This window comes from Heteronotia binoei, chromosome 6 (assembly GCF_032191835.1).
Source record: "Heteronotia binoei isolate CCM8104 ecotype False Entrance Well chromosome 6, APGP_CSIRO_Hbin_v1, whole genome shotgun sequence".
In the NCBI taxonomy this organism is placed as follows: Eukaryota; Metazoa; Chordata; class Lepidosauria; order Squamata; family Gekkonidae; genus Heteronotia; species Heteronotia binoei.
In genome coordinates, this window is record NC_083228.1 from 93,420,038 (window position 1) to 93,442,235 (window position 22,198).

A 22,198-nucleotide genomic window follows, 5' to 3' on the forward strand; every position below is an offset into this window, starting at 1 on the left:
GGAAGGGTTCACAAAAAGGATAGCCAGCCAATTCAGAATAAATAACGAGCATTTCAAATGGCAAAAAGAAGTAAGGCAAACCCAGGTTATGTGATAATCTGATTAATAGATTAAGCAGGAGTTAGTGCAGCCGGAGGCAGTCTCCCTCACTTCATACAGTGAATTTCAGCACTGCATTCACAAACAAATGCATAATTGAAACAAAAAAAAAATTGTAACACGTGCAGTGACATAGGTAGAAAACCTGTTACTTTAAGGCAATAAAATCTATTAATATTTAAGTATAATAGAGGCAAGAAATTTTGGCTCCCTTGGCACTGCAGCTCAGATTTGAACTAAGTCCCTGGCATTCATTTTGACCATGTACAGTTAATTTGGCATTCAGGTCTCAGTCTAGTAGGATGAAAAGTACATCATGTATCTTACTCATCATCCCTCAAAGATCAGCTGCTGTCAGAATACAATAAAAAGGAACAAACTAGCATACTGTAGTGAAAAAACCCTGCCTGGTTCAGTGGTGTGAAACAAAGCATAACTGTTGAGTAAATATTCATTTTAATTTGCATTTTTATATTTTAAAATATAAAATTGTATTTTATTTAATTATTTATTAAAACATTTATAACCAGCCTTTCCTCATGGATTAAGGCAGCTGAATTTAGAGGGTTTTTCCTATATAGGATTGCCAGGTCCATTGGAAATGCTAGTGGGGGCATGGGGGAAACATTCCAGGATCCAGAAGTGTCATCACATGCTAGGCCTGCATCATCTGGAGGTTATATAGTACGTCAGTGCAGTAATGTCAGGGATGACACTCTGGTTTTGTGACAAAATTCTATGGTAAAATTGGTCTCAAACCATAGAGATTTGTCCCCAAACCAGAGCATCATCCCTCAACATCACCAATGTGTGTATGCCACTTTGGGGTGGTGTAGGAATGTCATATTTATTTCTGGTAACATCACTGTTAGGGGAGAAATTTCTTCCCCCTGTCAAGCTGGCCTGCAGTAGACAGAAGCCTGCAAAATCAGGGGATTCCCTGCAGCAGAAGACCTAGTAACTCTAGTGCTACGTCTAGTCCCAGGCTTTTGGGTGAGGGAGTGGACTTCAAATACCATCTGGTCCCTCCTATAACCACCTGTTATTATTTCCTGTACAGTCTTGTTACTACCACTGAGAGTAGAGCACTTAGTACCTTGTCTCAGCTGAATACTATCAGGACACCATGGAAATAACTTAAATAGTCAAAACACCATCTTATTAGAGGTTACAGTTTTTACAGTTTTTAATGTTTGACGTATTATTTCAAAGTAATGTTGTAACCCTGCCCTGAGCCCATTTGTGGGAAGGGTGGGATAGAAATTGAACCAAATAAATAAAATGTAAATGTGTTTTTACTTTGGACAGAGCATTAATATCAGGAAGGCAGAAGGAGCTGGGAAAGAACCATCTTCCAAAATGCTTGTACATGGGGCAAGGAGGAAACAGCAACAGCTGTGGGACTTGTAGACTTCCCAGGGACATCTGACTGGCTATTGTGCGAAAGATGTCATTAATTTAGACAGATTTTCATCTAATCCAGCAGAGCTCTTTGTTTTTCTCAGTGCTTCAGAGATCAATGACCAAATATGTTTGTTGGTGGGCTTAGTTGTAGACTGTGTGGTCTGCTATATGTTAGTTTAAATAGAGGGCATGGTTTCTCAAGAGATTACAACATCCATATAGTTTGCCATAGGATGGGTTGATATATGCAATAAAACAAACAGCCAATATCCCCCATTTGAGTATGTCAATACAAAAAAAAAAAACCCAAATATTCTGATACACTGTTCTAAAAGAGAAATAATATTTGTTTGTTTTTTTGTATTGACATTCTCAAATGGGGGATATTGGCAGTTTGTCTTATTGCATATACCAACCCATCCTATGGCAAACTTTATGGATATTATAATCTCTTGAGAAATCATGCCATCTATTTAAACTAACAAAGCCAGAATGTTACCTAGATTTATGGCACCCGCACCTATGACAGCAGTCTGCTTTTTACCACCCTCCAGTGTTTTTTCAACCCTGTTCTGTCCTACACTAATAAACACAGATCCCTATTTGTGATTCTTTTAATCTTCTAAAAAGATTCCCATGATTCCACACTGCCCACTTATATTAAGAATTTCTGCTTGCCATTCCCATTTTGTCTGATAAAGTCTGCTTAAGAGCATACGAAGGCTTACATTCTAAATAAAACTTGTCTACTGCTTTGTTCTATTGCTTCAGACCAACACAGCTGCCTACTGGGATCTTGTATGTACAATGTGTAAGTATTTGTATCAATCATCCTCCTGTGTTAAGTAGTGTAAGGATTAATATCCTTTAAGTGTGCCTTACCAGAAGCCACTTATCTAGTTAGTTATAAGGATAAGTAGCCTCACCTGTATTATTAACAACTTGATAGTAGATCATCTAGATCCAAGCTTTGACAGCTAGTCATCTAGAAGAAAATGATCTGACAGCCCTAATTAGATCTTGTTCTGGATTGGCTGCCAAATTAAGCTTGTTAATGCCAACAACCAGGATATAATCAGGTTAGAAGCTACACAAAAAAGGAGCTTCTTTATCATCTTGAGGATGAGATGAAGCTATGTTCAACTACATTGAGGGGTGCCTGACCAGGGAGCATCAAACAAGCTGAGACTTAGGGTAAGCAGCCAGGAGATAACTGTAAAGTTGAGTGTAGGAGGTAGTTTGGCTAGCTACCAATAGTCTTTTGTTTCTCTGTGTTCTTCTTTGTGTACGGTTAAATCTTGTATTTGTTTTATGTCCTCTTATGTTTTCCCTTACCCTCTGTAAATAAAACCATTTATATTTTTGTAAAAACTCAGTGTCCTGTCCATTTAAAGCCTACAAGAACATGAGAACCCAAATTCCCTTTAGGCAAAGGTTCAAATTATAAATGATTATTTGTTTTCCCCTCCCCTCCAAGGTTTCAGGGGGCATAGCCCAAACCCCCTCAACCTGTGTGACATAGTGTCAGCTATTTGACAAGAGTGAATTACAGTAATCCAGTCTGGAAGTGACCATTGCATGGATCACTGTGGCCAGATCCTGGGTAGAGAGGTAGGGACTAGGGAGCCAGCTGTCTTGCCTGCCATAGATAGTAAAAGGCAGACCTGGCTACTGCAGTAACCTGGGCCTCCATGAAAAGCAAGGCATCCAAGATCACCCCATGTCTCTGGACCTTCAGCACTGGCGATAATAGTGCCCTGCCAATGGTTGGGAGCCTCATTCGTGTGCCTATCCTGCCTTGGGCCAGACACAGGACCTCCATCTTTGATGAATTTAGTTTCAGATGGCTCTATTGCAATCACCCCACCATGGCCTCCAGTGTATAGCTCAGATTCTCCGGGGTACAGCTAGGTGGCTATCCATTAAAAGATAGAGCTGGGTGTCATCAGCATATTGATGGCAACTCAACTCACACCTCCGTACTAACTGGGTGAGGGCCATGGTGGTTTAAGTGTCACACTGGGGTTTGAGAGACTCAGGTTAGATTCCCTATACTTCCATGAAAGCTCACTGGGTATCCTTAGGCCAGTCCCTCTTTCTCAGTTGTTGTGAGTATACAATGGAGGAATTTAGCATGATGTTATAAGCCATCTCTGGGTCCCCACTGGTGAGACAGGAGGGTATCAATACCTAAATAATTTTAAAAGAATCTCTGAAAAGAAAAGAAAAATCCTAAATATGAAAACTGGCTAAATACTAATCTGTTGTTAACTGATGACCTCTTGTTCAGTCGCACAGTTGAGTTCGACTCTTTGCGACCCCATGGACAAAGTCACGCCAGGCCCTCCTGTCTTCCACCATCCTCCGAAGTCTGCTCAAATTTGTGTCAGTTACGTCAGTAACGCTGTCCAGCCATCTCATCTTTTTCCATCCCCTTCTTCTTTTGCCTTCTGTCTTTCCCAGCATCAGGATCTTGTCCAGTGAGTGCTCCCTTCTCATTTGGTGACCAAAGTATTTGAGCTTCAGTTTCAGCATCTGACCTTCCAGGGAACAGTCAGGGTTGATTTCCCTTAGGACTGACTGATTTGATCATCCTGCTGTTCAAGGGACTCTCAAGATTCTTCTCCAGCACCACATCTCAAAAGCATCTATTCTTCTGCGCTCAGCCTTCCTTATGGTCCAGCTCTCACAGCCATATATTACTAGTGGGAATACCATCACTTTGACTGTATGGACTTTTGTTGGCAGGGTGATGTCTCTACTTTTTATTATACTGCCCAGGTTCACCATAGCTGTCCTCCCAAGGAACATATATCTTTTAATTTCATGGCTACAGTCACCATCTGCAGTGATCTTGGATCCCAGAAATGTGAAATCTGTCACTACTTCCATGTCTTCCCCTTCTATTTGCCAAGGTGTGATGGGGCCAGATGCCATGATCTTAGTTTTTTTGATGTTGAGGTTTCAAGCCTACTTTTGTGTTCTCCTCTTTCACCTTCAACATGAGGTTCTTTAGGTCCTCTTCACTTTCTGCCATTAGAGTGGTATCATCTGCATATCTGAGGTTGTTGATGTTTTCCCCAGCAATCTTAATTCTGGCTTGTGCTTCATCCAGGCCAGCATTCCGCATTATGTACTCTGCATATAAATTAAATAAGCAGGGTGACAATATACATCTTTGTTAAACTCCTTTTCCTATTCTAAACCGATCAGCTGTTCCACATCCCATTCTGACAGTTGCTTCTTGACCCTTATATAGGTTTCTCAGGAGACATGTGAGGTGGTCTGGTACTCCCATCTCTTTAAGGACTTGCCACAGTTTGTTTGACTGCAGAGTATATTTCTACAGAGTATATCTTTGACTGCAGAGTATATATTCAATCTGATTTCTGTGTTGCCCATCAGGTGATGTCCACGTGTAGAGTCACCTTTTAGGTTGTTGGAAGAGGGTGTTCACCGTGACCAGTTTGTTCTCTTGACAAAACTCTATTAGCCTTTGCCCGGCTTCATTTTGTTCTCCCAGGCCAAACTTGTCAGTTCCGGTTACCTTTTGACTTCCTGCTTTGGCATTCCAGTCCCCTATGATGATGAGGACATCTTTTTTTGGTGTTAATTTTAGAAGGTGTTGTAGATCTTCATAGAACTTCTCCACTTCAGCCTCTTCTGTATCAGTGGTTGGGGCACAGACTTGGATTACTGTGATATTGAATGGTTTGTCTTGGATACAGACCAAGATCATTCTGTCATTTTTAAATTGTATCCCATTACTGCCTTTCTCATTCTCTTAACTATAAAGGACACACCATTTCTTCTATGGACTCTTCCCCACAATAATAGATGTAGTGATCCTCTGAGTTAAATTCACCCATCCCCATCCATTTTAGTTCACTGATTCCCAAGATGTTGATGTTCAGTCTTTCCATCTCTTGTTTGACTACATCCATCTTACCTTGATTCATAGATCTTACATTCCATGTTCCAATGCAGTATTGTTCTTTGTAGCATTGGACTTTCCTTTCACCATCAGACACATCCACAGCTGAGCGTCCTTTCTGCTTTGGCCCAGCCGCTTGACTCTTTCTGTGGTTACTTGGACTTGCCCTCCACTCTTGCCCAGTAGCATATTGGGCACCTTCTGACCTGAGGGGCTCATCTTCCAGTGCCATATCTTTTAACCTTTTGTTACTGTCCATGGAGTTTTCTTGGCAAGGATACAAGAGTGGTTTACAATTTCCTTCTCCAGTGGATCACATTTTGTCTGGGCTCTCAGCTGTGGCCTGTCCATCTTGGGTGGCCCTGCATGGCATAGCCACAGCCTCACTGAACCACACAAGCCCTCTTGCCACATCAAGTCAGCAATCCATGAGAGGGGCTGACCTCTTAAAAGAGTTAAATTGTTTGTTCCACTCCTTCAGATTTCTGGAATTGGATCAAAGAAGTTGCACATTTGCTACAAAGTAGGAAAGAATAGTCCTGCTGCTCAAGTGTATCATTTTCTGTTCTGCTTGAGATACATGGTGTAAACCCTGATATTCCAAAACAATACCGGAAGCAAGAATACAAAATAGTTTTGGGTGTGCTTTGGCTTTGACAGAAGAAACATTCATGAACATGATCCTTCCTTAAGAATAGGAACTAGGCTGAAGTGAGTCAACCTGCAATCTTAATGAAATTAATGTTTGGAAATATAAGAAAACCTTCACTGTTTAAATAAATCACAGTGTAGCTGCTGACAATGATCAGTACCAGATTGATCAGTAGAAGAATCCAAACACATGCTTTCCTTGTCGCTCCTCCTGCCTTGCCACCATTTTGATATACATAGCTTTATATTTTCAAATCTGCTCCCTGCCTCTTGGAATTAGTGTGGGAGTACTATCATCCATGTCTGGCTACGTTGTCACTGCACCATCTTTTCACCTCATTGAAGTTGAATTAGACTTTATTTAGATTGGTAATTCATTTTTAGTTGCTTTATGAGACAAAGCTTCATGATGTTACTTGTGAGGAAAAATGCACATTTCATAGAGAATAAATTTAGTACAGAATTTGTGTTCTCTAAACAATGGGGAAGAGTCCCGTGGTGCAGAGTGGTAAAGCTGTACTGCAGTCAGAGCCCTCTGCTCACGACCTGAGTTCGGTACCAGTGGAAGCTGGTTTAGGTAGCCGGCTCCAGGTTGACTCAGTCTTCCATCCTTCCGAGGTCGAAGAAAGTGTGGATGACTGGGGAAGGCAGTGGCAAACCACCCCATAAAAAGTCTGCTGCGAAAATGTTGTGGAAGCAACGTCACCCCAGAGTCAAAAATGTCTGGTGTTTGCACAGGGGACTTTCTTTACCTTTTTAAACCATCTATTTATTTATCTCCATCTTATGTGCTCAGTATAAATACAATTGAAATAAGACAAATCATCGATAGAATATTCAATGCACAACAGGACTGAAAGGTTTACTGGTTTCAGGCATTTCTATTTCTTTTGATCCTTATTACAGTGTGTATGGATATATGGCCTACACCAGACAGAGTTCACAACCTCCTTCAAGCTTTATTCACAAACAATCTATTCTAGGTAGAACTCTTTCACTGTGTTCATGTCAGAACTGACACCTGCTGTCACAGCTTCAGAGCAAATGTTCTTTTCTTGGACTTGAAATATACTGTGTTTTTGTCAAATAATGATGACTGATCACTAAGAAGGGGAAAATACCTCTTTTTTGTAATATTTCATTATTCCTTCTAAGTTACAATACAGAAAACAGATGAAAGAATTTCTGAGCATTCTTGGAGCAGAAAAGAAAGAGGGCTTTCCCTTTCTTCCAGTAGCCACCACTGCTACCACCTGATCAGTATAGGCCTTGCCTCAGTGTCTCCTGCTAGCCCAGCACTGGGCTACCATGGGGACAGATAAAGGCCTTTTGTGCCCCAGTGGAATAGCAAGTTGCCAACTGCTTGTCTTCCCCTATCCTGGGACCCCTTCTAAAATAGCATGTTCAAAACAGTGGGGGTCTGTGTAGCAAAAAAAAAAAAAGCCACTTCCAGAATCAAAAGTGTATGGTATTTATTAAAAAGAAAATTATTACAAGTATATTTTTAGCACCACACCTGATTGAAGCAAGAAAGAACTAAAGAAAGTGATAAAATGCAAATTCTCTGTCACTCTGTCTAAAACATGCCCTAACAAGGTGGTAAACTTAGGACAATGTCCTAGTTCTGTAAATTGCACCTTTAAGACCAGCTTAGTTTTATTCAGAATGTAAGCTTTCATGTGCATGCACACTTCTTCAGACGAGGAATGAGCTACAGTAAGCAGAGCCACATATAGCTGGTGGGGTATGGAATGCCAAGTGGTACAAAGTTAAAAACCAATAGCAGAATAGTAACATTAACAAATTCAGAAAACCTTTGATCTGGGTTGAATTAGCGTGGGAGACCATAAAACAGTAACATGTCAGAATGTCATGTCATTCTGACATGTTACTTTGATTATTTTGGATACTGCTTAGTGGAGGGTATTTAGGTTAGTAGCTAGGTACTTCCCAACTCAGAGCTGGCAACCCTACACAGTGTTGACTTCAGGGCTTTTTTTTTTTTTTTCTAGAAAAAGAGGACCCTGAACTCTCCAGAAAGGAATGAAGGAGAAACACACAGGTGCCCCTCATAAACTTTTAAGTTTTCTTGAGAATCTTGTTTCCACAAAAAGGTTCTGGAACGCTATTCCACCATGTCCTCCCAGGGAAAAAAGCTCTGGTTATCTTTAAAACACATCTGTTACCTGGTTGTGATCCTTGGCTTTATGTCATTCCTGTTGTCCTAGGACTACCAACTTGGTTAACTCCAGTAAATTATTGTGTATGCCATTCATGGTCCTGTCCCAGCACAAATCTTCTTCTTAGGAATATCACATCATCCTACAAGTGAATAATATTAACCTAGAGGTGACATTTCAGAAGTGCAGACTAGTATCTTGTGTGGGGTGCACAGAGTTGGATTCAGGATGCTGGGAATACAACTTTGTAATGTCCTTGCTGAGCACAGACAGTTTGAGTTGGAGATAGTCATCAGAAATTTTTCATCTGGGCATTCTCAGAATCTTTTTTAAAAAATAAATGTTGAGACAAAAAGGGAGGTAGCATGGATGTGCATTTTCATCAGAATATTTTCATTATGTTAAACAATGCAAACATTTAAATGAACAAAATGAACTGAAACTAAAAATGAACAAAATTTCTGTGCATTATACTATTATCTGACAATGCAATGTTCTATGTCAATTGGTGATTAACCCTTTGGTTAAGATAAGCTTGTACTTCCATCATATGGTGACTGCACAAATTAATGCATATTATTAATTGTTCTGTAAAGGTTTTTGCTCATGACCCATTGACCCTATGGTAGTCAATCCAAATTTAATAGTTAACAAATACTGACTAGCACTCATCCTATCAGGAACTAATATAGCAGTGTGAAAGCATGCCATCATAAGTGATTGAAAATCTGTAATTATAGTGATATGAAACAAGCCAACCCAGGTTTACCTCAGTAGCAGGAGGGAAGTGTAATTTTTTCCATATCATTTTGTAAAATATTTTTATTTGTTTCTGTTTTATTATTGCATTTATTTATGATTCATTTTCATTTTCATTTGGTCTAAATGACAACACATTTCAATGAGAAAGAGGCATAGTCTGCAATTCCTTTGTTTTCTATCTAATTTGCTCGACATTTTTGCGAATTGTATCCCTTATTGAAGAGAACTTCCTGCCAAAACTGAGGCATACAAGAGAACAGTTTTACAGCCAGTTAAAATTGTCAGTGGCAGAACTGACAGAGACAGATGTTTGGCAATAGCCAAAAGCAGGCATCATTGCAGAGTAAGCTCAAAGAGGCATTTTGTATCCCAAGAAAATCCAGCTTGCTATTCAATATAAGCTTGGTTTTGCATTTCTGAATGTAGAAATTCCAAGACATCATTTGACATTTATTTATTTATTTATTTATTTATTTATTTATTTATTTATTTATTTATTTATTATATTTGGTTTATAGGCCACCCTTCACTGCAAGCAGGGTTCAGGGTGGCTAACAGCATAGCAAAATATGATATCTTAGGTTTAAAACAAAGAAGTAAATATATCTTTATGTTACAAATGGCAAGCATAATTTCTTCAGTGCCTCCTGGGAAAGTGTCAGACCACTTGGTGTACCACCAGAGCCTTTACCAATTGCCTACAAATCAAAAAATACACTGATCCAGGTGCAACAAAAGACAATTTAGTAATTACCAGTCATTTGTGTACCAGGTCTCCTGCTGCAGGGGGAGAATGGGGAGATCTACAGTCATAACATCAGAATTTCCACTGAATCCTAGGATGAAATGACATTACTTCCAGATTCAACATAGAAATGGTGTCATGCTGTCAAAGTGATAGCACCTCCCCCATGTCCTTGTCTCCAGTCTTCCACCAGTTAGGGTTGCCAAGTCTAACACAGAAAGTCAGAAAATATATGGGGGCTTTGGGGGTGGAGCCAGGAGACTTTCACATTCCCTAAAATAAATAAGTAAAAATACAACAATGCAGTTCCCCTGAATAAAGTCTTCATTTTCTCATCCCCAACCAGCTGCACATCCACAAATATCTCTCTCTCTTTCTCCTCTTAATGCCTGCCTTCAAGAAAGGGTAAGGAGATACAGCCTAATTAATTTCTCTACTTTTCTCTCACTCCCCCCCTGCTAAGAACCAAACAAACTGACAGAGAAAACAACAGGAGTCTTTCCTTCTATTCATTTGCCAAGAGCCAAGGTGGTATAGTACTGTTCTAGGGCAGAACAAAGTTTAAGTCCAGTGGCACCTTTAAGACCAACAAAGTTTAATTCTGGGTAAAAGCTTTTGTGTGCACACACTCTTCATTGGATTTTCTGTTATGTTGCATTTTAATATTCCTATATATACTTAATTAAGAAACCAAGTATTACTCTGCTAATTTGTAAGGATGATTTATAATGTTTATGATTAATGTTTGTAAAATCTGAACTTTTTTTTTGTATGGTTCTTGATATAGTTCTTTAATAAAATTTAAATTAAAAAGATACCAGGTCAAAGGGTATTCATTTATTTTATGTGGCACTGAAGAAAAATATGGAGACATCCAGTCCAGAATGCTGTTAATTTCAGGAGGGGCGGTTGGGGGGACCATACAGTTGAAACTCTGAACAAGCATATTTGACTTTCTAATGAGATAATACATCAAGTATTTTACTTGAGAACTCTCAGCCTGAAAAGCACTCCTGTTGTAGCTATATGTGGCTTTCATGGGTATGAAGTACCATATGTACAAAGAAACTCTGTTGAGATTATGGAGTCTAATTAGTTAAGGTTTAGTCTACCATGAGGAATAATCAGCTTTATTTTTTTGTCTTGTCTTGTCCTTTCTTTTTTTTTATGGTAGTTTCTTTACTTATACTAAATGCTTGTTGTGTTCTTTACTTATACTAAATGCTTGTTGTGTTTATTAATAAGCCCAATTTTGCCACCAAGGTAATTTCTCAACACATTTCTGTTGAAAGTGATTTTGTAAGTTTGTACCTTGACCTCCTTGACTATGTGATCACTTATTTTATAGGGGGGTTGAGTTGGTTTAATTATATAATTGCAAGACTAATTGGGGCTGAGGCTCTTATTTTAATGAAAGGCTCCAATGTAGCATGTATTTAGGGGCTTATAGGCAATTGTAGTGAATAACTGAGCAGTGCTGCTGAATATGACAAGCCAATAAAAACAATTTGTGTCTCTTTCCTTTCATAGATCCTAATACTTCTCAGTATGTCCTTCCAAATTGCTCACTTCAGTTATATAAAAGGTCAACTCAATAAAGTGAGATTAATGACTTTATTTACCAGATTCCAGTTATGTATGTGGAAACAAATTGGTGTATGAAATCAGAATTTCAGATTTTGTTGAAATGTATTACCTAAAAGATCATTAGTTCCTTCCAGCCAAATTTGCAGAGGTGGAGGACAAGCTGGAATCTGATTCACAAAAAGGTCAAATATGGTTGAGGAAACATATAGATGTCACATGCCATTTGTCAGAAGAAAAAATAGTTAATACAAAGACGTTCAAAACAATTGATGTAAGACAGCAATCAATTTCAAGTTGAAAATGTACATTAAAAACAACTTCATTAATACTGATAAATTAACATTCAGTTCTAATAATCTGATCTTCATTATTTTCCTTCATCTAATTTTTATTCTTTTAAGGAAATGATATTCTTTTCCCATATTTCAAAGATTCACAAATCATGTCTTTCTTCTCACTGTGGATAACATGAAAAGATGTAATTATTTTAAATACTTGTTTTGTCCTTTGTTTCAAATCTCTGTACTAGACAGGCTTGGCAACAAATAATACAATAAATGAAAAAAATACAATTAAGAATTAAATGGAAACTAAACTATTGACATGATAGTTTATACTAATAACAACTACTCCAAAAATATGTACTAAATCCAAGAACTATTGATGATCACAACAGGAATCTAATGTATGAATGCTTTGGAAAATAAGCAGGACTTCACTCTCTGACAGTATACAACTAAACAAGATTAGCCCTTCTGGGGAAGATGTTTCTTAAGGTTTGTAGTACTCTATGAATGAATGGAATGCACCTTCCTCAAGAAAGGCTCACAGAGTGGGTTTCATCATTTGACCTGTGAATACAGGTAGAAACATACTGAGGGAAGCATTTGCTTTAATGGCTTTAATGATAAGTCAGCTTTTTAAATTTGGCAAAATTCAACTTGTAGTACATGAACACATGAAACTGCTTTATACTGAATCAGAGCTATAATAGAAGAAACACCAGGGTGAAACAAACACTATACTATCAAAACATTTATTACAAACAAATTATCCCACTTCACAGTCATGCACTCTCAGTCCACTATTGTTTCAATGCGGTTTTATTTATTTATTTATTGCTCTTGTATCCCACCCTCCCCAAATGAGCTCAGGGTGGCTAACAACAGTCACAATTCGATGATAAATTCACATTATAACAATAAAACATTATTAAAACATTAAAATATTAAAACAGTTTAAATGCAGTTTAGATGACATTCTGTCTGTTTTGAATTAATTTGCGATGATATTGTGGGGTAGATAATACACCCCCATAGATGTTAAAAATACCTCCATTTAGTTATTAAAAGCCTGCCTGAACAGATATGTCTTACAGGCTCTGCAGAATTGTGATAAATCCTGCAGGGCCCTAGTCTCCTCAGGGACAGCATTGGGATAAAGCAGGGCTTTTTTTTTTTTTTTTTTAGCAGGAACGCACAGGAACAGTCCTGGCTGGCTTCGTGCCAGAGGGTGTGGCCTAATATGCAAATCAGCACATTCTAGGCTTTTTCTACAAACACCTCATTGAAACAATAGTGGACTGAGAGTGCATGACTGTGAAGTGGAATAATCTGTTTGATAAAGTGCCTGTGTGCACTCTTGATGAAAGAATCCATTACAGACTGTTTTCTAATGTTTTGGTTTATGAGTCATATGCAGACTCTTAACCTTTAAAAAGTTCCTGTGTGCACTCTGATTTATTCTACTGTTGACCATTTGGATTCATTTAAGTGTAGACTGTTTGGAAAAAGAGGTTGTGTTAAAGTGCAGGTGTGCACTCTTGTGTATTTTATTGCAGTCTGTTCAAAGGTAGAAGCTTTGGAATGTTAAAATGCCTATGTGCACACATATTTCTCATTATTGACTGTTTAGAAGTAGAGGCTATTTAGAAGTAGAGACCACTGGTTTTCTCTTCACCCCATTATGTTCTTGTAATAAATGTTTTGATAGTATAGTGTTTATTGTTTCACCCTGATGTTTCTTCTATTATAGCTTTGCTTAAACTCAGGGAGCCTCCTTTTTTTCTACAGTGCTATAATACTGATTCAGATAATTGGTTTATTGGGATCAGTACTGTCCACACTGACAGATAGCAGCTCTGTAGGGTCTGTGGTCAAGGTACTTTACAGCAGCTATTACCTGATTTTGTTAATTAGAGATGCTAGGATTGAATTTAGGAAACTGCATAAAAAGCAGATGCTGTATCATTCAACCATGGCCCTTCCCCTGCATAGGTATGAGCAGGGGTTTTTTTGAACAGGAACACACAGGAACGCAGTTCCAGCTCACTTGGCATTAGGGGATGTGGCCTAATATACAAATGAATTCCTGCTGGGCTTTTTCTACAAAAAGCCCTGTGTAAACCAATGGTGATGCCAGGGGGTGTGGCCTAATATACAAATGAGTTCCTGCTGGACTTTTTTTTTGAAAAAAAAAAAGCCCTGGGTATGGATAATACTCATACAGGAGTCATATGTTCTCTGAAACTATATTGTCAGGGGAAAAACTTTTCTGTGTAGTTTTGCATAGACTTTGGATCTTATTTAAGTTCTGTTGCATGCTATGCTAAGCAACTATTTGTGTTTTAGTACACAAGAACAATATCTCTGAGGACTATGGATCTCTGGGGTGAAAATTAAGCATGTGTAGCTTCTTTTCTCAGGTTAAAGTACAGTTGATTGGGCTGAGCCTCACATGTTTAAGTCAGATGTAGAAGCTTCTTTTCCTTTTCTAGCATCACATTTAAAAGACCTTAGTCAACTGATTTTGTGCATAGTCATTGTTCTATCTCACAGCATTGCAGTGAGGATGGGATGATGGATAGCAGAATTATATAGGTTGCTTTGGATCTCCAAATAAAGCAAATAAATAATAGTCAATACAGCTCAACACAGATTCCAGTCTTATGGTTACCAGCGAAGAAACATAACTGACCCAGGATGCAACAAATAACTCCATAGCTGTAGTGATAATAGCAGTCCTGGGTAGGGGTGGACATGAACTAGGGGTCTGCACAAAAAAATCATTTGGGGAGTGGGGGGTCAGATATACTGTTTAGGCATTTTACAAGTTTTTTTTTCCAGCTCGGCTGAGCTGAATACACATCCCTAGCATGAACTGAACCATGAAGCAAAATTCATCACAAATTTTGCCAAATTTGTCATTCACAAACAGAAGCTCATGATGAGTTTACCATCATGAATTTCCACAAACTTTTAAAGCAGTTTGTTGTGGTTTGTATTAACCCCATGCCTTCTGTTCCCTGCAAAAGCCACAAAACCAGAGTATGTTGGGGGACACTCCTCGCTGCTCTACTGTTTCTGGCTGTTTTGCAGAAGACAGTCTGAAAAACAGCAATGCAGAAGGGACTGCACAAGACAGCCCAAAATAGCTGAGTGGTAGGAGCACCTCCCTGCCACACAGTTTTTTTTTTTTTTTGGGGGGGGGGGGTGTGTTTTCTGCAGTTTCTTTAAAGTTTTAAAAGATTGCACAAGATAGCCCCAAACAGCTGAGGAGCAGGGAGCAAGTTGCTCTCCATTGTTCAACTGCTGCTGTTGTTTTTGTGCGCTTTCTGCAACCCCCATTTAAAGGGGCTGTGGTCTGTTTCAACAGGGATGGAGGGGCATGAACCACAAAGCAGTCTGGCTCATGAACAAAACTCCAAGTTTGGTTCATGGTTTGACCATCAACTGAACCATATTTTCGCAGATTGTGCTCATTCTTAGTCCTGGGTACTGCCATTATCTAAACATTCAAAAATTGTCTGTTCTTTCAAGTTAAGTGAGATTGTATCCATAACAGAATATTGCCATCTAGTATAATATTCTCTTTAGAATTAAATTTTAATTTAATAGTACTGTTTCTCAACAAGACAATAAGGGTGCGGTCACACTTCACATTAAAAGTGAGCGTGCAGCGCTCCAATTTGAACCGCTGAATATTGATTCAATGCAGGGCCGATCAGACAACTCATCCCAATATCATCCTGTTGTTGAATAATCAGACATATTGAATGCTATCACGTTCTTTTCTTGGAGCATGCGCACAACTGATGAAGCAGATTCAAAGTCGTCTCACTCTCATTCAGTTGCTGAGCAATCATACGGTGATTCCTGCCATGGTGTTTTCATTAAGCATGCACCCAAACGTAGGGAGGTGGGGAATCAAACATTGCTTCAAAGGAGGGGGGGGGGGAGTTCCGGGAATTAACATTGCCGTTTCAAGCTAGGGGACTGCCAGGAACTACTTTTCTGAAAATGGGCAGTGACAATGATATCTGGAAATCCTCCACATTGAAAAAAGATTCTCCCCCGCCCCTGTTCTTCCACTCACGTGAATTCTGTGTTGATTGGAGAAGCAGAAGCCTCACTTCAGATTCCCAATGATCTGGTTGTGTGCATGTCTCCTGGGGCTTTTTTTAAAAGGTGGATGCCAAACATCCCAAGGAGCAGTGTCTTACATGAGCTGTCCAAACAGAAATACCCCAAATGTTTCTGCAGAAAAGGACTGGACTTTCTCCAGTGTCTAATAACACCGACATCAAACCAGGGCAAGTCAGGATGCTGAGCAGTTGCATTTGAGGGACAGATGTGGTTGTCTGGACGTACTAATAAAATCAAATGGGAACCATGGGTAAGATGGAGCTAAAGGCGTATGTTTACGCACCCTAAGAGTATTCAAGGAACACTACACATGGACCTGATAAAAGTCAAATATCACATGCATAATATTGCCACTAATACTGTTAGTACTCAATAGGACAATTCTTGTAGAGTAGATCAGCAGTAATTTCTTTCTCCAGGCTGTAGACATATGATTGGGCAGAACAATAAATACTAAAGAGTGTCATATGCCTCTCAGTCTTAAGTGATGATCTTTTAGAAAGAAGTTGTCAGGAAAATCCAAAAAATCCAGACTTGATTCATGTAACACTTTATTTAAGGACCAACGAAATGACACATAACATAGTGCAAGCTTTCAAGTTCTCCAGAACCCTTCTTCAGGCAGGAAGTAACAAATAAAATAAGAATAAAAATAGGAAAAGGAAAATGCTGGGTTGTGATGTAAAATTCTAGTTCCATCTTTGTTGTAATGTTAGATGCAGATCTGATGCTGGTATCCTGTGACACCCAATTTTTTTAATCCACATATGACCATTAAATACATGCCATAGAAAACACAATACTAGCAAATGGTCCTTATGACTTTCTGTTTAGCAAGAACTAACATCACTTCTTCTAGGAACACAATTAGTTATTGAGTGGCTACCAAACCAGGTGTTTTGTTTTGTACTATAGCATATATGCACACATACTATTGAGGTGGATTTAGAACACTGATTTTCATTCATTAATGCTTGAGCTATGCTTAATTATCCTGCTCCCAAATGAAATGTTACATATTGGCAATATTGTGTTTGTAAAGTACCATAGTCACAGCTGATTTAAGGCACTCCCATAGGGTTTTCAATGCAAATGATTAAGCAGAGGTGATTTTGTATAGCCTTTGCAACTCCATCTGAGCTTGACCTTAGTCACCCTGAGCAATGTTATGGCACAGCTGTCAGGTTGCTCCCAATAAAATATTATTCTGTCTCATGCTAGTTAGCAGCTCTTATAGTCAAAGCCTAATTTGTTTCCTCTCACCACTAGACACCAGGTGCAAGATGGCCTGACTCATCTCAATGTTTGGGATAGATTAATGATTTCTTGACTCAAAGCCAGCAATTAGTATATAAGATGCTTAGTTTTAGCTATGCATCTCATCTCAAGGTCTGCCTAAGTTTCACTGTGCATATTCCTCAGGATTTCTGTGAGTCTGGAGCTTCTAGCCAGAGCCCTAAACAGATTTGCTATGGCCTTCCCCTGCAAAATCTTCCTTGGTGGTCTCTCATTCAAGTATTGATACCATTTAGCTTCTGAGATCTGATGAGACTGGTCTATACTATACCATTCCCCATTGTTAATACTACCAAACTGAAATTAATATAAAAAATGACTTCTTCAGAACACAAAACTTCTTGGGATAGTGGGCACAATGCCATCAGGCAAGGAATTGAAAATATTATTATTGCCTTAGGATTCCATTTCTCTAAATTTGCTTTGACCAACTGTTAAGAACATAAGAGAAGCCATGTTGGATCAGGCCAACGGCCCATCCAGTCCAACGCTCTGTGTCACACAGTGGCAAATATATATATATATATATATATATACAAACACACTGTGGCTAATAGCCACTGATGGACCTGTGCTCCATATTTTTATCTAAACCCCTCTTGAAAGTGGCCATGCTTGTGGCTGCCACCACCTCCTGTGGCAGTGAATTCCACATGTTAATCACCCTTTGGGTGAAGAAGTACTTCCTTTTATCCGTTTTATCTGTCATTATGTTAGTCCTTATAAAGGTATTACATGGACTGCATTTTTGGCTTTTTGGAGCAACGTGGATGTAAATAATTTGTCTAGTGGTATGATACCAGAATCCAGTTGATCAAGGGCATATGAACATAAAAATACAACATGAAGTAATGACTACCTAATTTGGCTTGAGTTTACTGGTTTACTGATTTTCTGGACCGATTTCAATTTGGCTTCAGACCAGGATTTGGAATAGAGACTGCTTTTGCCACCTTGGTTGATGGACTTCTACTGAAAACTAAACATGGGGAATATGACCCATCTAGTTTTGCTGAATCTCTCAGTGGCCTTTGATACTTAGTATCCTATTAAGCAGCCTCAGCACTGGGAATAAGGGGAATCATATTATGGTGATTCAAGTCCTACCTGGTGGGTTGGTCCCAAATAGTAGTGTTGGGGGATTCCTGCTCTGCCCCATGACCATTGATCTGTGGCGTGCTTTAGGGTTTTATCTTATCCCCCTGTCAAAAACCCTCATCCAATCCCCAGGACAAGAAATTTTGTTAGGGGAGGGCAGCTGCAAATAAAGTTACAAAAATATCAGAGTGAGACTGCTCTTACTCTTGTCTGCCACCAGTCCTTTATGTCTATCCAAAGAGCTCAGGAGCAAAAAGACAAGGCTGATTCCCCACTAGCCTTGTCCCGGACTCACACTCCTTTTTCCTGTTTTTTGCACATTGCTGCCGTGGGGGCTGCAACTTGCCCTGCTTCTTTCCCAAGTTCCTTCCATTGCTGTGGAATTCTCTGAAAACTGGATTTTGAAACTGCAGACAGAACTTAGGAAAGAGGTGGGGTTAGTCGCAGCTCTGCAGCACTGTGTGCAAAATCAGGCAGAAGCACCATGGAGGAAAGGAGCACAAGACAAGGCTAGTGGGGGATTGGCCCAAATCTTCCAGACTTTCAGGGAATTAGCAAGAAATGCCAACCCTGCAGGGTGGGCCTGCAGACTGCATTTCCAGACACAAATCAATAACCCGGAAGGTGGTTACTGGATCATATCTCTGGAATTAGATTTGAGATCCGTGATGGCAAAAAACACAACAAAGTAAAAATATAATTATTTTTATTGAGGTGCAAAATAAAATAAAATAAAAACAAGACTGTGAGGGAAAATAAAAACTCTAAACATTTAAAGCACTTGCACAGTATGCACAGTAAGATAAGGTTCCAAGTTACCAGATGTTAATCCATCACAGACTGAAGGCTTCAGTAGCAAAGTGGGTTTTTTTTTCTCCAGAGATACCCAGGGCCAACAAGCTGCATGGCCCATATGAGCAGGCAATCAAGATGGCTGCCAGGAGCATAATAACTGCATAGTACACACTCACTATCTGAGCTGAAAAGGCTAAGAAGCTACTGACTGGCAAAAGCTAACTGACTTTATGGTAAGAGTCTCAAATTGGCTCCAGACCTATTGAGCCAATCAAACCTTTAGAGATGTTGTTACTCTCTCTGTATTGCTGTGCACATGATTAGTAATGTGACTTGACCAAAGGGAAGAAACAAAACTTTACTGCAGATAGGTCTCACCTCATTCCCACAGGTGAAAATCATGGTTTCAGTTGTTTGGAATGTGACAGTTGGTAGTCAGTGCAAAAGACATCCTTCCACACAGCTGCATCCTATCGATCTAGCGACATCAGTTTGTTCTCCTAAACCTTTGAAAACAATCTCTAGGCTGTCCTTGCAGCCTGAACCAAAGGTTTTTACAAAGGCCAAAGTTTTCAAGGAATCATTTTCCTTAAACCCACATGCTACTTAATACCTTGATGAAGCCACTGGAACAGGTCATCTGGAGGCATGGGCTCTGATGTCACCTGTCTTTGTCTCCTAATTCTGAGAGTCCTGAGGTGATGAAAAGCAGGTGTATGCATGCTCCAAGGCAGTGCTGCTGAGAAAAGAGTGAGATAACTAACATAATTGACAGCTAATGGAACTCACTCTGATTGGGGAACTGCAGCTAACTGTCAAAAAGAGGGTGACAGTTGGAGGGAGGAGTTGGAGAGTGGATGAAGAAGAAATTGGTTGATTTAGAGAGACTCTCTGGTATGAGAAGAGTCCCAGAAAGCAGTTTCTGTTTCAGAGCCAGGGTGTGTGGCTTTGAATATCAGAGAGGCTGTTCCAAAAGGTTAAACAGTCTCTCTGTGTGTAAAACAAAGAAACATATCTTGAGGGAAATATTTCTCCAAGTTTAAGCTTACTGTCCATTGGGAATAGACTGTCGGTCTAGAAGATAGGGCCTTGGCAATTCGTTTGGAGGTGGCATTGAAAGATCCTAAAAATGCCAGAGGTCCAGGTTATTTATCTTAAAGAGGAGATAATAACAGTATTTCCAGGCAATGTGGTCTATTGGAGAGACCCTAGTCTGAAACAAAGGGACAAACCTGAGGACATTCTTAAGACTGTGTGATTATAAAGTGTGAAGTTTAACAGGAAATCTAGAATCTCTACAAAAAAACCTTTTAACATCTGTGATAACTTTGAGTCTAAAATTGTCTCTTGTGAATTCAGCAACCTATGAGGCAGTTCTGTGTTTAAATTTTTGTCAATCTATTCCACACCCTCTAACCCTATGTAAACATCAATTTCCTTCCCTGCCAGTTTGTTCCAATAAACCAAAAACTATTTAAAGCTCTACCTGTGCCTACCAGGCCAACTTTCTGAGGGGAAATACTTGACAACTGAGAGTGATCATTTTAGTGGGGTGATTAATAAAGCGGTTGCCTTGTCACACCTGTTGATGTTCTCAACCAGTACTTCGAGTCAGTAATTGGCTGGATGTGGGTGAACACACTTAAACTTGATCCTGACAAGACAGAGGTCCTCTTGATTAGTAGCAAAGCTGACTGGTGACTTCAGATATCCCCTGACTTGTATGGGGTTATACTCCCCTTGAAAAGCCAAGTTTGCAGTTTTGGAGAGCTGCTTGACATATCAGTCATCTTGGAAAACCAAGTGGCTGCTGTGGCTTGAAATGTGTTTGCCAGCTCCAGCTGCCATGTCAATGACATCTGTTCCTGGTTCAGTCAGTTCTAGCCATAATAATCCATGCCCTAGTTAGATCTAGATTGGACTATTGAAATGTGCCTAACTTGGGGCTACCCTTGAAGAGTGTATGGAAGCTGCAGTTAGTGCAGAATGCTGTGACTAGACTTCTGGTCAGGGTCAGCTATCCAGAACATATATCCCTGATACTACAGCAATTACACTGGCTATTGATTGACTTTTCAGGATGTTTATTCTGTCTTTTAAATCTGTTGTGTATGTGGACTAATGATACTTTTACTAGTGTTCCTGCCTGGCTCATTGGAGCCTTGAGGACTGAGCTTGGGGACTCAGGAACAATGGGCAGTAGGGTCCAAATCCCTGCTGCCCTGCTCCAATCACAGGCCCCCTGCTGGTTTGAATGATCCCATGGCATCCTAGCATGGGAACCTTGACTATATATAGTTGGCCCCGTTGGCCCAGTAAAAGCAGTCTTATAGTTCAGCCTTACCATGCTGTAACTGAATAAAGAGAGCTATAATCACTGCAACCACATCTCCTTCATGCATTGAACCCACTATATTATAAAATCCTTACATGGCTTAGGATCAGGACATCTGAAGGATTGTCTTCTCCCATATATTTTTGCCAAGGAATTAAGATCCCAGGGAGATGCCCTCCTAAGTGTCCCACAGTTAAAGATGCTTGTTTAGTGGGTACATAAGAGAGGCCTCTTCCATGACAACTCCACAATTATGGAACAACATCCCCAGGCAGACGTGTCTGGCCCTGTTGATCTTCAGGATGCAGTTGAAAACAGTCTTATATGGGACTGCATTTTTACTGATTTAGCTTTTATTATTGGCAGTCCTAATTGGAGTTGTAGTTTTTTTAACAGTGACTTGTTAAGGTTTTGTTGTTTTTGTTGCATTCTTCAGGCCTTGAATTCAGCAGGAGCTCATAGGAGCACAGCTTCTGAACCTTTCTGACGGGCCCCCATCCTCCTCCCCATCTACCTTGTCCATTGAAAAGTAGGTGCAGCTGCATAACAATCACTGGATTAGGAGAGCAGGCAGCCAGCCAGCCAGCAAGGGCTTTGCCATGTCCCCAGCAGCCCTCATTAACCCTTGGAGAAACCCACACCAACCTTTCTCCACTTCTTATGTGATTTTGGGTGGTGGGTGGCTTGCTGACCTTTAAACTATTGGGGGGGGAGTGGGCAGCCAAGGCGAGCAAAGCCTGTTTGGGCTGACTGGATCTCTAGCCAAGAAGGCCTCGCTCACCCAGGGCTCTCCTTTCTTGTGTCGGGTTGCTTTTGGCTGGTGGGGGGCATATGCTAATGAATTATGCTAATGAGCTCCACCACCTATTTTTCTACAAAATTATCGCT

The 22,198-nt window shown here is 39.8% G+C and overlaps 1 protein-coding gene across 1 annotated transcript in view; it reads left to right on the top strand.

Annotated features, from left to right (window-relative positions):
• CLSTN2 (calsyntenin 2) overlaps positions 1-22,198 on the top strand; it is a 715,214-nt gene that overhangs the window by 220,713 nt on the left and 472,303 nt on the right. The window lies entirely within an intron of this gene.